Source organism: Plodia interpunctella, chromosome 7, assembly GCF_027563975.2.
Source record: "Plodia interpunctella isolate USDA-ARS_2022_Savannah chromosome 7, ilPloInte3.2, whole genome shotgun sequence".
Taxonomy (NCBI): Eukaryota; Metazoa; Arthropoda; class Insecta; order Lepidoptera; family Pyralidae; genus Plodia; species Plodia interpunctella.
The window spans coordinates 5,293,356-5,308,366 of NC_071300.1; the positions used below are offsets into that span (position 1 = coordinate 5,293,356).

A 15,011-nucleotide genomic window follows, 5' to 3' on the forward strand; every position below is an offset into this window, starting at 1 on the left:
AAGCATGACAGATCGAGCATCTTTCGCACTTACAATATAAGTATCGATTATTTTAAAGAAACTAGTATTTACATGTGTGAACTGATATATAAACAGCAATTAAGTTTTTGGGAGCCACTTTCTTTTATCTATGGGAGCCACTATAGTCTTAGTGTCACAATATATTAAAGACAATTATCTTTAATATACTGTGACACTAAGAGTATAGTGGCTTGATAAATTTATCGACAGATTGTCATATTCCCTAAAACAGCTCTTGACGATTCCTAACTTTTGAGATATTCACCATTTGGTTATAAAACCAGTTGAAAATTTAACAAACTATCTACTTTATTTTAGAATTGAGATGAGAATTTAGGAAGGGTAATAATTATAACCCTGAAATAAATGAAATTGAAATTCTTTACTTATACGGTCGCAATTCCTGCGAGTCTACTATTAGAAGGAAAGTCTTGTAATGGAATACATCGTGACGCGTTCACGGTTAGTTACCCGGCCATCTGTTACCCGTCCGTAATTGCGTCGTGTATACTTGCACAGTGTACAGCCAACTACACATCAACCCACTGAAATTCATTGCAAAATAGCCGCTATTACCACCGCAGAGATTTCTAAGGGGTAACTTCATTTAAAGCTGACCATTCCTGTACGATTCCATAATAGAATTATTAGATGGCTAATGGGCTTATTAACATGATAATTAGAGAGGCTTTGCATTTTTTTTTATTTTTTGTTGATTCGCGGATGATATAGAATGGAGAACAAAAGCTTACCCATGTATATTTCTCACCCACAGTTCTATTTATGCCAGATTTCAAAAAGATAAAGCGTGAAGACTTGATGAATCAAACGAATAACTTACGGTATCATTTACGAGTATATTATGATTAGTTAGAATATAATATTATGCTAAGTACAAATTAAATGTTGCCATAAGTAAAGGGACGCATTTAGATAAAGTTTCTGTCGCTAAGTTGGTAACAGTTACTTACTCGTAAACTTTAGATTATTTCCTGCGATGCAGGAAGCGGCTAGAGTTGTTTAATTACTTTTAAGTTGAAATTCTGCATTTTGAAAGAGAGAACGACAGCAGCTTTCCTATTAATTTAATGAGTAACTTTATGATATATTGTTGTGTTTATAGCATAGCAAGCAAACAAGCTTGATGGTAAGCACATACCGCAGTCCATGGTCTTTTGCAATCCAATGTGTGTCACTGATGGTGATGCATTATCGAATTTTAAGAAAACTTATGATTATTTATTTATCAATTTATGTGCACGAAATACTTAAAATGCATCTTTAGCAGTTTAATGTTTTGTGGTATTTTTCTATCAAAGTCAACAAAACAGTTTGGTGTAAAGTTTACGTGAGGAAAATAATAAAAGTTGATAAATAAAAAATGTATCTCTCTCCGTCATCCGTGCGTATTCCCGGTTACATTTGGAGCTGTAACGCGGCGAAGAAAGCGCTTTAAAAATTTACTTTTAAATTTTGAATATTTGGCTATGATCTTACAACCGGCCGCCTGAATAACTATGGGAATGCTATTGTTACCCAGTCGATATTGCATTATGTAAATATGAGTACAAGGGTGCTACTTATTTCAAATGAAATCTCTTCCAGTAGACTCGTAGATGATTATTTATATGAAGCTTCTAATGTCGAATCAATTAGAAAACTCCGCGTATTTTATTTCACAATTTAGTGCAGACACAAGTTTCGTATTTCAATACTTTGAAAAAATTACGAAATGATTTCGTTATATCAATATTCGATTCGAGTTGCATTCCCTATATTGGGACATCGATTACGTCCGTCCGATCGTGATTGTATTGCTGTAAAGATACGTAATTACTCTCTGGGAACGAACTGTAATTGCCAGTCGCTTCATTCGAAATTATACCTTTTGCGCCACGATTTTACCTATTGTTTAGACCTCCTGCGTTAATCTTCGCTTATTTCCGCACATTTCGAAAATTCTCTGCTATAATTCTCTCGCTTTGTCCAGGCATCTAGAATGGAAATGATCTAGAAGGATAGGTAGGTACAAAGAATCTAAACGAATTTATATTTCGGTTTTGCGCTGTAAAATGTTGACATGTTATTCAGTTAAGAGTTAAGAACGTCATACAATCTTTATGCAAGATTCGTGCAGTTTGATGACAATTCGGTCCTGTTTATTGAGTTCTACTCTCAGAAGTGGTTGTTACAAAGTATTGGTAGCTTATATGGCTCAAATGGGTATCATTTGTTTAGAAACAATTTGTCTATGAATATAAAATACATCCAAATACAGTCGTCTCACGATCCGTTTTAGGTTCCCTCTCTTATATTTTATTGGATAATAGAGAGGTATTTTATGCATGCGGACAGAACTTTTCGAAGCATAAAAATTACATCGAGCAGATGTTACCAACGGCAAATCTTCAATGTTTTTGGGAAAGGACCAATGAAGCCGTAATAGGCAATCTGCATTTTACATTATTTGTTCCTTTAGATAATACCTTCGCTTTTCTCTTTTTAGGATATCATTTAGTTTCGATTGGGGGTTTAAAAACGAGGTAAATATCCCCACGAAATATTGAAAGAAATCTAGTGTTATTTTAATACAGACAAATGAATCAAACAGCTATATTTTTTTATTATTTCGTCAAATCTTATTTTCTTCTTTCGAGATACTGCTAGTTACTGGTTTGTTTCCATGATATATTACGTTTTTATGGTACACATCATATCAAAGCACACATTCTGTCTGTGATTTTGCTTTTCCTGGTTTCTTATAAGTAGAATACATAAGTTCACTTGTTGCTTTCATGCACACACAGGGTGTTTGTTCTCTTTGTCATATTTATTTCTCTTTAGTGGTTCTATTTACTACGTTTCTTGTTACGTCATTTGTTGAGACATTACTTAATAAGATAAAAATAATCCCCGTGTCAGAACACGGGGTTTATTTTATTGGAAGATTCAGAAATCTTTTAGATGCTATCGCTTTGATGACTCTCAAGATTATAATATTATGTAGGTACACAGACAAACACATATTTTTACAGAAGGAAACGAGTCCGCCATCGGTTTTCCATCCTCTCTCTCTAGATTGAAAGATCTTTTTGAATGCCCTTCAGTCGTTGCTCCATCTCTTTCGTAGTCTTCTTTTCTTTCAGTAGCCCTCTCTGTCTCTTGGCGACTACAAAATCCCAGCGTTCATGTTATGATGCATTGCATTCACATGTGCGGATTGAGCGGCCTTACGAACCACGTCACAAAAAATAATTTGAATTGGATGGAATCACGAGATAGCCTCGAATAAAGCAAAATAAACATCAATAAATCAAGCAGCGAGCCGGTGCGCGGGACAGAGCTGTCAATAAGCCGCGTTCCGTTCCAGAAACCAATTACACGCCGCAGTTCAAACAAGACGTATTTCTCTCTCTGACGGCCATTGTTGCTTTAGATTTCTTGCGTGGTGTTGTTCTGCCCAACAAATGCAAGTAGACCTAGTGCACGTTCATTGTTCAACTTATCTACGGACCACGTAGTTACCGTATGTCGTGTCAGCGTTTTGTCATGTGTAGACATGTTTTTCCGTGGACAAGCTCTCATAGTGATCCATACAACATCAATAACTGCATAGATCAATAAAAAAGAAAAAAATACCCGTCTTTTACTATTCAAATCTTTGCGCCAATTTTGACCGAACTATTTTATCTATACTATTATTATAAAGAGGTAAGCGTTTGTGATATTGTGAGTTTGTATGTTTGAGGCTACCGAAACTACCGAACTGATTTCAAAAATTATTTCCCCATTCGAAAGGTACACTATCTATATACGTACACTATCTATTTTATCTCAAAATTCCCACGAGAGCGAAGCCCCGGGCAACATATATAATATAATTCAAAAATAAAAGTTGTGAAGAGTAAATTGTACCTAATGAACATATTATTTTCTACAAAGCCTTCAAGTTCCCACTGGATTAAAAGAAGGAAATCGGGGTCGGGATGCCGCTTCCCTGCTTCCTGCATTACACAACTTCTTATTGATTTTTTTTTCATTTTCCAGTGGAAGAGTGAATTTCCACACGAAAGCTAAAATGTCATACAATTTTACAAAAAAATACATTTAATAAGCCAAGTTATTGGATCATTATTGGACGATTACTGCTACTAAAATTACATAAATCTTTTTTATTTAACCTGTAGATGACATCGCGTCTTATATCTTGAAATTTATTCATAAATGCTTTAGGTAATGTTTTAAAAGGTAATTGGATATTTTCTAACCGTCAGTATCTCGTACTTTGCATCAAATATAGTAAAAGTCAAGTTTGACGACCTCGGTGGCGCAGTGGTAAGATTCTTGCCACTGAACCGAGAGGTCCCGGGTTCGATCCCCGGTCGGGTCATGATGGAAACTGATCTTTTTCTAATTGGCCCGGGTCTTGGATGTTTATCTATATATGTATTTATTATAAAATATAGTATCGTTCAGTTAGTATCCCATAACTCGAGTCTCGAACTTACTTTGGGGCTAGCTCAATCTGTGTGATTTGTAATATATTTATTTATTTATTTAAAAATAAGCTACAATTTTCCTTTTCCTTTCTACAATGAAAGCTGATAGAAATAGAATTTATTCTACTTATTTTATTGTTTCCTTATCGAATCCAACTTAGAGGAACTATGGTACGTGATGATCATTATAGTTGTGGATGCAATTCGATCGAACTTTAACGTCAGTTGTATGATGGTACAACTATTCGAAACTATGTGATGTTCAGACAGAGTTGGATTAAGATATTTGAAATGCATCCAATATCTTAACTATAGAAACTTTAATGTAACATCTAGGGTGAGTTGCATAAGTCAACATTGACGAAAAATTGCGTACTTAGTGTTTTTCTGTGCAGGTTAACATTAACGTCAAAGTTGACTGGTGCAAGTCACTCTAAATTAAATACTCTAATTAAAAATATATTTTTTTTCGAAATTATATAAATAACTATATGCACTACTTAATTATTGTGGATACATATGGATATTAAAACACGTTTGGAAACAATCCATCAATTATTGCACTCATGCAATGCAAGCTAATAAATTACAAGAATAAATAAAATAAATTATTGCCTTTTTGCCCCATTAAAAAAATACCCTTTGTTATGTATTGTGAAAATCGTCAAGAAATGAGCTTATTGTGTAAAATTATAATTTTAATCTCATTTTTACGAATTCAGAATCAAAAAAATCTTATGCCTAGAGTTCGTCCCTGTCACTGCACTGATTGTGAAGTCTGTTGTTATTGTTACAATGAGATCCTTGAATATTTTCGTGTTCGATAAAGATGATAATCATTTCAATAGAGTATTGTATTTTCTGAACTATTACTTTATAAGTATTTAGGTACCTTCTTGTAGCACGTTATAAGTTATTCATAAAAATAAGCGTCTAGAATTTTAGTACAATCTTGAAATGTTTACAGATGGCTTTGGCATTGTTACTATTTAGTACGAAATGTAAATACATTTGATACACAATAATCACACAAAGCGAAATCGCTTTGTACCGAAATATAATAACATTTTATGTAAACACTAAACGGAAAGTCTCATTTTAATTAATGTTAGTATTAATATTTGATAATATTCGTTATTACATTTTAGTTTAGAAACTAAAATTATTAAACTCGTAATCAATTATGTATTTCAGATATTTAAAAAATATCTTTATATTACTATGAACAGGAAATATAAACTTATATATACTTTTTAGCAAAAAAATGCAATTCGTTCATTTTATGCAAAGTTTTACGACTAAGGTGTGGCAAATACATATTGGCTTTTATAACTGAACGTGTGAGAACGTAAGCAAAACATAGGTCATAAAAAAGCCTCCGAGGTATCGCATACAGCCAGGTTTTATTTTTACGATGTAAAGTTAGTTAAGCTATTTATTTGTTGGTAGTAACATGATTCTCATAAAGTATATGTAACGCGTCTGCTAGGCAGTAGGAAATTCCCACGATTTCTTCCATTTACATATCACCTGCGAACTTACCAAAACATTACAACAGGTTTAGAATTTATGAAATTAGTGGGACATACATACTTATATGAAAGCGGTGGTGGTGTCGGCCTGTGAACCGAATAGGTTCGTACCTCGTTCGTTACTAATGTACAGTAGTTTTCATCGACCACCACTTGCTTGGAAAACATTGTGAGGACTAGTGTGTAACCTGCACACTAGTTATCAATTTGTGTGGAAAATGGAGATAATAGTGTCATGAAAGTCATTGTGTGTGTTTTGTTTCACGTAACGACCACTTAGTCAAAAGGAATACGACTATGAAGTGAAGAGACATACTTATGTACCCGTATGTTTATTATTTAATATCATAAATAATGCACAGCAGATTAAATAAGTCAAAATGCTTTAAGACTTAGACAACAATACGAACTTTTGTCAAACATCTTTGAATGGCTGTCACTTGATGCTTATATGTTTCAAGATTGATTTTTTTAAATTTAATTAAGAGGATGTTCTAGCATAGATAGTTCTATTGCGTTAATCAGTCGCGTGAAGGTCAAGGTTGATTTTCATTGTTTTTTGAGTCCCCATTCACCAACACTAAATGTGATTTTAAGATTACGTTTTGCTTTACATGTCTGCGAAGTCCAATTAACTTTATCTTAAAGTAGGTCAGCAGGTCAAATTGACCTGCATTTCCCATGTCGCCAAGTTGTCATTTATTGAATCGTAACTAAAATGATTTTCGATTTTATAAATAATCTGTGCACGTCGACAGATTACGCTTATGTGTACAGTGCGGAACGTTAATTTATAGGTTCTATATGAAATATTCACTAATGGTAATGGTAATAACGGTAATGTTGAACCGACTTTAAAAAAAAAGAGAAGGTTCCAACTCTTTTTTAAAAAAATCGGTTCAAAATAATAATAAAATTAAATAGCTGGTAAAACAAAGCTTGTGTTGACTCAACCCCTCCAACCATATTCACACCAAAAATGACATAAATTTGTAACTCTATTTTGAGGTGAAACAAGGACAAACAAATCGGCATGCTTTCATATTTATATGTATATTAGTAAGTATATCCAGTATGTTCAGCTTGAGTTTACAGAAATATATCATGTAAATAGGATAAGTAATTTCGACTTCACATATTACTGCTTTTCGAAAGCGGAGAACAGGCACATTCTTGACAGATGAAATAATTAGCTGTCAAAAATGATTCCCTGTTCCAAAGCAACGGGAAAGGAGACACGCTTGCAATTTAGCAAATTTTAAAGAGGCCTTTTGCTCGCACCACTTTAATACTACCAAAGTATTATATCTTGTCAAAATTCTGCCATTTCTGGAATTCACTCAGGGCGCGACATATCGAAGATATTTTATTGGACAATATTGGATTCTTTTGCGGCGTCTCAAGGGTTTTCCTTATGTGTCAAGTGATCCAATCTCTGGATTGTGGGAAACATTTTATTTATTGATCTACATAATCGACTTGGGGGGCTTCAGTCGGAACTAAGTGGGATTTTTTCAGTTTCTGGTAGTCACCTGGGTAATAAATAAATATTTATTTACATACATATGTATGTAGACAAACCATATCACAATATTATATTTTTAATTCTCTTAATTTTCGAAGTTAACTTACGTTAAGGTTACCTCAATCTCACACAGATTGAGTTAGCTGCAAAGTTCGAGATTTGTATTATGGGATATAAACTCATCGAAATTATATTTTATGGATAAACATCTAAGAGAAGGTCAAGGTTAACCTAAAAATATCATTTCTCATCTTGACCTGAACGCGGTGAACAAATTTTCCTATTAGTCTTTGTTTTACTAGAAGGAGTTATTTTAATACTTAATGTCACTGACTACCACAATAGCTTTTTAATATCACAATAGGTTTTCGATAACGTGTTCATTATTTCGGGACCGGCATGCAGCGTGCTACATTACACACACAGGGCCCGTTGAGAATGTCGATGTTTGACGTCGACAAGGACTCTCCAGTTGGATGAAGCAGTGCTCGTATCGGTATACTCCTGTTATAGTCCAATTTCGCACCCACAAACAAACAGCAATATGTAATTTTTTGTGTATTTTATAATTCGAATATAACGATTTATCATAATTTTTCATAGTATTCCTCATGCCTGAGGGTTGTGGTCATTACGTGGAATTAAACACACACAATAACTTTCTTGGCATTAGTAATGGAGTGGTTTGCCATTGCCTTCTCCATTTCACACACAAGTTAATAATCAACCAGTGTTTCCTCACGACGTTTTCCTTCACTGAAAGCAAGTAGTGGTCGATGAAAACTACTATACATGAGTTAGATTTATACCAATAAAAACTCATGTGGAGGACTCATACGAGTAGGATTCGAACCTGGGATCTTTTGATCCAAAGGCGACACACCACTGCTTCTTATCATCATATCATCATAATAAATTGATAAATCAACTTTTTTTTTACATATGGAAGATACCTACATAACATTGTCGTCAATTTATCAATTCGAAAGTAAAATTTACAGAAAGCCGGCCTCGATTAGATTTTTCAATCGCCACGTGGAGAAGTGGTAAAAACATCAAAAACGGGAGAAATAAAAAGGGCTTTTGTACAATTTCGTCAATCGCTTTATCTTTTTTCAGAGTCGAGTATTGTTCGTCGCCACAATATGGAAATGCTGGAGTGAAATGAAAGATTCATGAACCTCATCCGCCGGGGAAAACCGATGCTATGTATTTTGTCTTAAAGACGCAAACAAGACTTCATGATGAAGACGCAATATTTCTCGCAATATTTCTATGTTTTTAATGTTGAATGATTTTAAAATGTAGGTGAACCAAGCGAGACGAACTTCATTTGTTTTTCCATCCTTATTTATCCTCTGCAGCGTCTGTCTGTTTGTTTGCGATAAATTCAAAAACTACGGCACGGATTTTCGTGCGATTTTCACTAAGTGTAATTTCTGAGGAAGGTTTAGGTACTTATACCTATGATTCATTATATTCTTACCGGAAGCAAAGCCGGGACGGACCGCTACTATGTTTGTATTTTTGGTTGGTACATTTATAGTTTACGTAGGTGCACGGAAGACAAGATTAAAGTAAAGCTATTTATGTTAGACCAAAATATTTCAAAGCAAAAGCATCAGTGAATTTCACTACCATTGTATATCAAATTCATTGCCTTTAGCCAAGTTTAGTACACTAAGTAGTTGTTGAATAATTACGTTTGAAACTTATCTAAAATCTTGTTTCTGCAAAGCCCTGAATCAATTGAATTTAGATTACATATATAGTCCGATTCAAATAAATAGTGCATACACGATATTTATTAATTTTGTAGAAAATACCATTTAATACATTTTCGCAAAAATATTTCGTCCGTGAACTTTGCGATCGGAATTTCTCCGGAGAATTTTTCTCGTTGATTTCTCCAAACTTTTACTGAATACTTTATTAGGTTAATATTTATCGAAAACGTTAATATTATATGTATATGCTGTTATGTCTTAGAATTATGTACTTATTTAAAAATGATTTTTTTGACACCAGCTAAATATGCGCGGTAAGTACGTACCTCGTTCGATAAATTACCTAGATATTAAGAACATAAACTTTTGGCCAGATCTAATCGCTATTTTCACACGAGGGTTCATGTCTTGTATGTGATTTTCTTTGCTCCAACATAATTCTTAAATCGCCTTATCAGATAACGATATGTGTGATGTCATTAGATTCCACACGTCGCCCCGGGCGATATAAGCTATGTATGTACATAATATTATATTACAGTACTTGCACGTGAAGTAACCGTTTTACAAAACGACGAAGTTTTTCAATTACAACCGATTTTACAATATGGCTATGAAATATATGATATATAGGCAACTCAAACAAAAGACTGTGAAACTAATATACGATGCAAACAGTTTTGTTACAATTATTCGTCGATTTTTTTGTTAAAACACGTAATGAACGTAGATGTACTTATTTCAAAAAATGAACTATTTACAACTCGCCTTTCATTGGTCTGCTGAAAGAAATTTCGTTTGAAATAATTTGTATTTACATTCCGATTTTCTTTCTGTCTCTTGTATCACTGTGTACATAAACTGTTAATATTAGAAATAAATAATGCATAGTGTTATATTAGTTTCTTTCATATTTTGTAATGACAGAAGCTACTATGAAATAAATCTGTAGCTTGTTAAACTGAGCATTTTATGATAATTTGTTGCGACGGCTATTGTTGTTACAGGATGACATCAGACTTTTATTACATTTAAAATCAGCAAACGGCTAGAAACAAGGCTAGCAACAAGTCTTTACAACCATGAATCGTCCGTCATTTTACATGGGGTACTGACGACAGAAATACAATTTGAATATCTATCGCCTCAACTATTATTGGGAATTTATAGTTGCGATAAAAGAAATTTCCTTTGTAAGGGAGATTTTATGAACACCCATAACCGAAGGGCATGTATGAAGTGATAAATATAAAAGAAGCGAGTGAGATTTGTTAGATTTAGAATTCTTGCTTAACCCCATGGGAAACAACTGCATTATATAAATTTTTCATCCCGGTCACATTTTGGCTATGATCAAAGCCTACCTAGACCTACTTGAAAAATAAACCTTAAAATGTTGAAGATTTGACTGTCGTTTAGCATTTGCCATCCTATTCTAGGGCGGGAACTAAATTAATAAGAAGATAATCAGAGGGTAATAATTATAATGGAAAGGGACATAAAAAATTGAACTGTTAGTTCCTACTAATATCATAAATGCGAAAGTTTGTGAGGATGTATGTGAAACCTTTACGAAAATCTACTGGGTCGATTATTATGAATTTTGGTACACAGAATAAAACCTGGAATAACACATAGGGTACTTATTATTCCGAAATTCCCACGGGAGCGAAGCCCCGGGGCGCACCTAGTACATAATAAATCACAATCATAACAAACCGACCAGCGACCAGACTTAGATTATTTGACAATTTGTATATATTGTATACTGCGATTTTGGATGGAAATTCCCATAGGAGCATAGTCACATAATGCAATTAGTGTTATCAATAGTTTTGCTGACCGTCCAGTATGTTTAGTGGCGGTACAATTAGCTCATTGTGCGTTCGCCTTGAGAAGCTTTTAGCCACATGTCTCACGCTTGTCAACGTGTTGTTGGAACGAATAGTCATTAATAGCACTTGCATTTGTAACACTATCTAGTTTCCCTGTACGTATTTTATTACAATTTCGGTCAGGCTCGATGTCTTCATTGAGACATAGCGGCGTGATGCGCGAAATATAAAGACGTTTGGTTCAAAAGGTATGCTACTACGTGGTATATTACGGTATAGGTACTATTTACCTCGCATATACATGTCTGTCTATACATAGTATGGTTATGGCAACATAGTCACTGCGTGATAAAACTGGTACATTTAGAATCTCATAAAACATAACGCGTTTATTTAAAACGTTATGACATTCGCATTTAATGCAAGAATCTATTCCATTATTTTTATAACTTTTATTCCATTGTTCATATCGACGTAGGTAATTTAATTTATCATACAACTTCGTTATTTTTAGCTTTCAAATCGTTGGACAATTTTTGGAAGTTTGTAACATGCCCAATTCGATTTTGCTTTTGATTGATCCTGATTGGTCCGGGCCGGGGCTTCTCCTCAAGTCAATTAAACCAGTTATAATATTCGTCTTTTTTACGTAACGTAATCTGAAATTAATTAGGTCGCGATAAGAATGAGAGAATTATTTTAAATTACGATTTAAAGCAGTAGTAATCTAAATCAACTGAACTGTCAAATTCGTAATTTTAATGGCAAATAATATAATACAAATATAAGGCATTAAATCTTTTGGGAAAAGTAATATGTAGATGAGTACTTATATAATTGTTTGTGTCCCTTAAAGAGTCTAGAAAGTTTTATGCACTCTTTTAGTAGTAAAGTTTGTAAAGTGTACGTATGTGTGTATATATGTTTGTTATTCACGCAAAATCTACTGGATCGATTGTTATGAAATTGGGCCATGGGTAGAATATAATCTGGAATAATACATATAGTACTTTTTATCGCGAAATTCCCACGTGAGCGAAGCCCCGGGGCGCTGCTAGTAATGTTATAATTGTGAAATAATCCTTCAATTCACAATGTATTACAATACACGTACTGTTTTCTTTTAATCGTACAAAGTATGAATAATCAACGTATGTTTTGTCGCGCGTTAGATAGCGCTTTTAATTTATATTAGGGGATTAATTAATAATTAGGGGAGGTTCCAAGTCAACCTACGTGGGGTCAAGTTTTAATCTCAAAGAGACATGATGAGCTGAGCCTCAACAGGATCTCCTGGGGATGCTGTCCCAAATTAGGGAGAGATTAATGATACTGATGCCAACAAAAAATATGAGCCGACGCCAAAGAAAACCTCTTTCGATTTAGCATAAATAAATAATTAAACACTGGACTGCCATTGTGGTGGTTATAATGGGTGACCAAAAATTGTGTTAAAGCTGAAACTTCTCCGTGCTTCTGAAGGCATTTAAAGACGCTAGCTTGAGTTTTATTGGTATCGTTTTGGGGATACATATACATATATATTATTTATACAAATATATATTTTATTTTAAAATTTCTAACTTTTGAGGTACACAGGTAAATAAAGGTGCTGTAGGGGCCCCTGATGTCGGTGCCCCCTATGCCCGATATCTTCTAGTCTATTGGTAGTTACGCCACTGTGCAGGTTTTATAAGATACGTAAAATCCGTTCATTTTTTTTCTATCATTTGATTGAAAAATTATGAACGGGTATTAATGTTATGCATCACAGAAAAAGAATAAGAGATATTGTTTCTAAACTACTTACTATAACATGAAATACTATTATTTATGTTTTGACGACCTCGGTGGCGCAGTGGTAAAGTGCTTGCCTCTGAACCGAGAGGTCCCGGGTTCGATCCCCGGTCGGGTCATGATGGAAAATGATCTTTTTCTGATTGGCCCGGGTCTTGGATGTTTATCTATATATGTATATGTTATAAAATATAGTACCGTTGAGTTAGTATCCCATAACACAAGTCTCGAACTTACTTTGGAGCTCAATCTGTGTGATTTGTCCTAATATATTTATCAATAAATAAGTACTTCAACTGTATGTTACTATTAGCCTCAAATAATGGACTTTTATTACGAACATTATTTACGGTTAGCAAGCGAGACGACGTCAGAAATTTCAGGTGTGTTTCACAGTTAACGAGTCTCCTTCCTTACCTTAGGCTGTAAAGCTAAATAGGCGATAAAGTGACACCTAACCGAACCTAACGAGCGAGTGGCGCCTGATATTGGTGATATTTGGCACCATTCACTTAATTATTGTTATATGTAGAGACTTATTTCTTTTTTAAATAATTATAAACCATTTACTAACATGAGCCATACTATATTAAATGCTGCCGGTTGACTGGAATAGAGCCGTTGCTAGTGCTTTTTCTATTTCTGTGTTTTTGTGTTTTATCCATAACATTATAAAGAGAAAATATTGGTATTTTTGTTTTTTGTTTCTAACAGGTAAACTCGAAAACTACGCCACCGATTTTGATGAAATTTGGCACAGAGACAGACGAAACATCCAGGAGTGACATAGGCTATCCATTTTCTTACTTAAACATCTCATTTTAGTTCTAGGTATTCAAATATTTGAAGTTTGTCTTGTGTAGGTAAACCCTAAAAATACAGGATTGTAGAGAAAAGCGAACACGGATTAAAGGTGAGGTCACACTAGAGATAAAAATGATATTGGCGTGTCAGCACTATCGCAGCCTCGGCTATCAAACCTTTATCTTTGTTATGTTTATGATCCCATTCAATGTTTATGTCCCATAGAGCCTCTCGGGGTGTAAGAATAAAATATTGAGGTTTATAACCTTTAAATGTCGTGGTGTCAAACTATAATTAAAAAGGTGAACACATTATAATAAGAGTAAGTAGATCCTTTCTGATATTGGTGTCTTTGGTTCTGCAGTAGATTAGCTAGATGTAAATGGTGTCCTTGACACGAACTTTTTCAGCCAGATTTAAAAATAAGTTGAAATGAAACGAATACAGATTGTTGATGGGTTGCACTAGTCTGCACTTTTAATGTATTTTAATATGCGCAGAAAAAAGTACGCCAGTTTAAACGTCAGTTGCGCGCAGGTTAAAGTTAACGTCAATGATGACTGGTGCAACCCACTGTCAATTGTTAATCATGCGTAATTCATAGATAAATTAAAGTGACATAAAATATTGTATTTTGTTATTTAAATACTTTGTTCACTTTCACTTAATCTTTTCTGCTGAGCTGACGTCGATCAATAACAGACTCATCACACATATATCTAACACAAATTGACCAATTACTAACCAGTAATTGCTATAGCTGCTGTGCACTGAACTGGTAATCTCAGACAAATTAACAGACTGCCAATTAATTAAGGTGTAGTGTGAAATGTGTCGCAGTTACGAGTATCTATACTATTATTATAAAGAGGTAAGCGTTTGTGAGTTTGTATGTTTGAAGCGGGTAATCACCGAAACTACCGAACCGATTTTAAAAATTCTTTCACCATTTGAAAGGTACATTATCGAAGATTGCTATAGGCTATATTTTATCTCAAAATTCCCACGGGAACGAAGCCCCAGGCAATCTAATATAATAATATTTTTTATACTACTGAGCAAGCAAACAGGCATGCGGCCCACCTGATGGGAGTGGTCACCGCAGCCTTTGGACACCAGGGGTACCACACGCGCGTTGTCGGCCCGTAATAAAGCTCTACAGTTACTAGTAATGATAATAATCTTTATTACAAGAAATAGAAATATAATGAGATAATAAAGATTCTAGCATATTATTGTAGGTATAATGTGAAATTTTCTGTGACTTTTCA

General features: G+C 34.2%; 1 protein-coding gene across 1 annotated transcript in view; it reads right to left on the reverse strand.

Moving 5' to 3' along the window:
* Positions 1 to 15,011, reverse strand: part of LOC128671293 (uncharacterized protein) — a 112,277-nt gene that overhangs the window by 30,195 nt on the left and 67,071 nt on the right. The window lies entirely within an intron of this gene.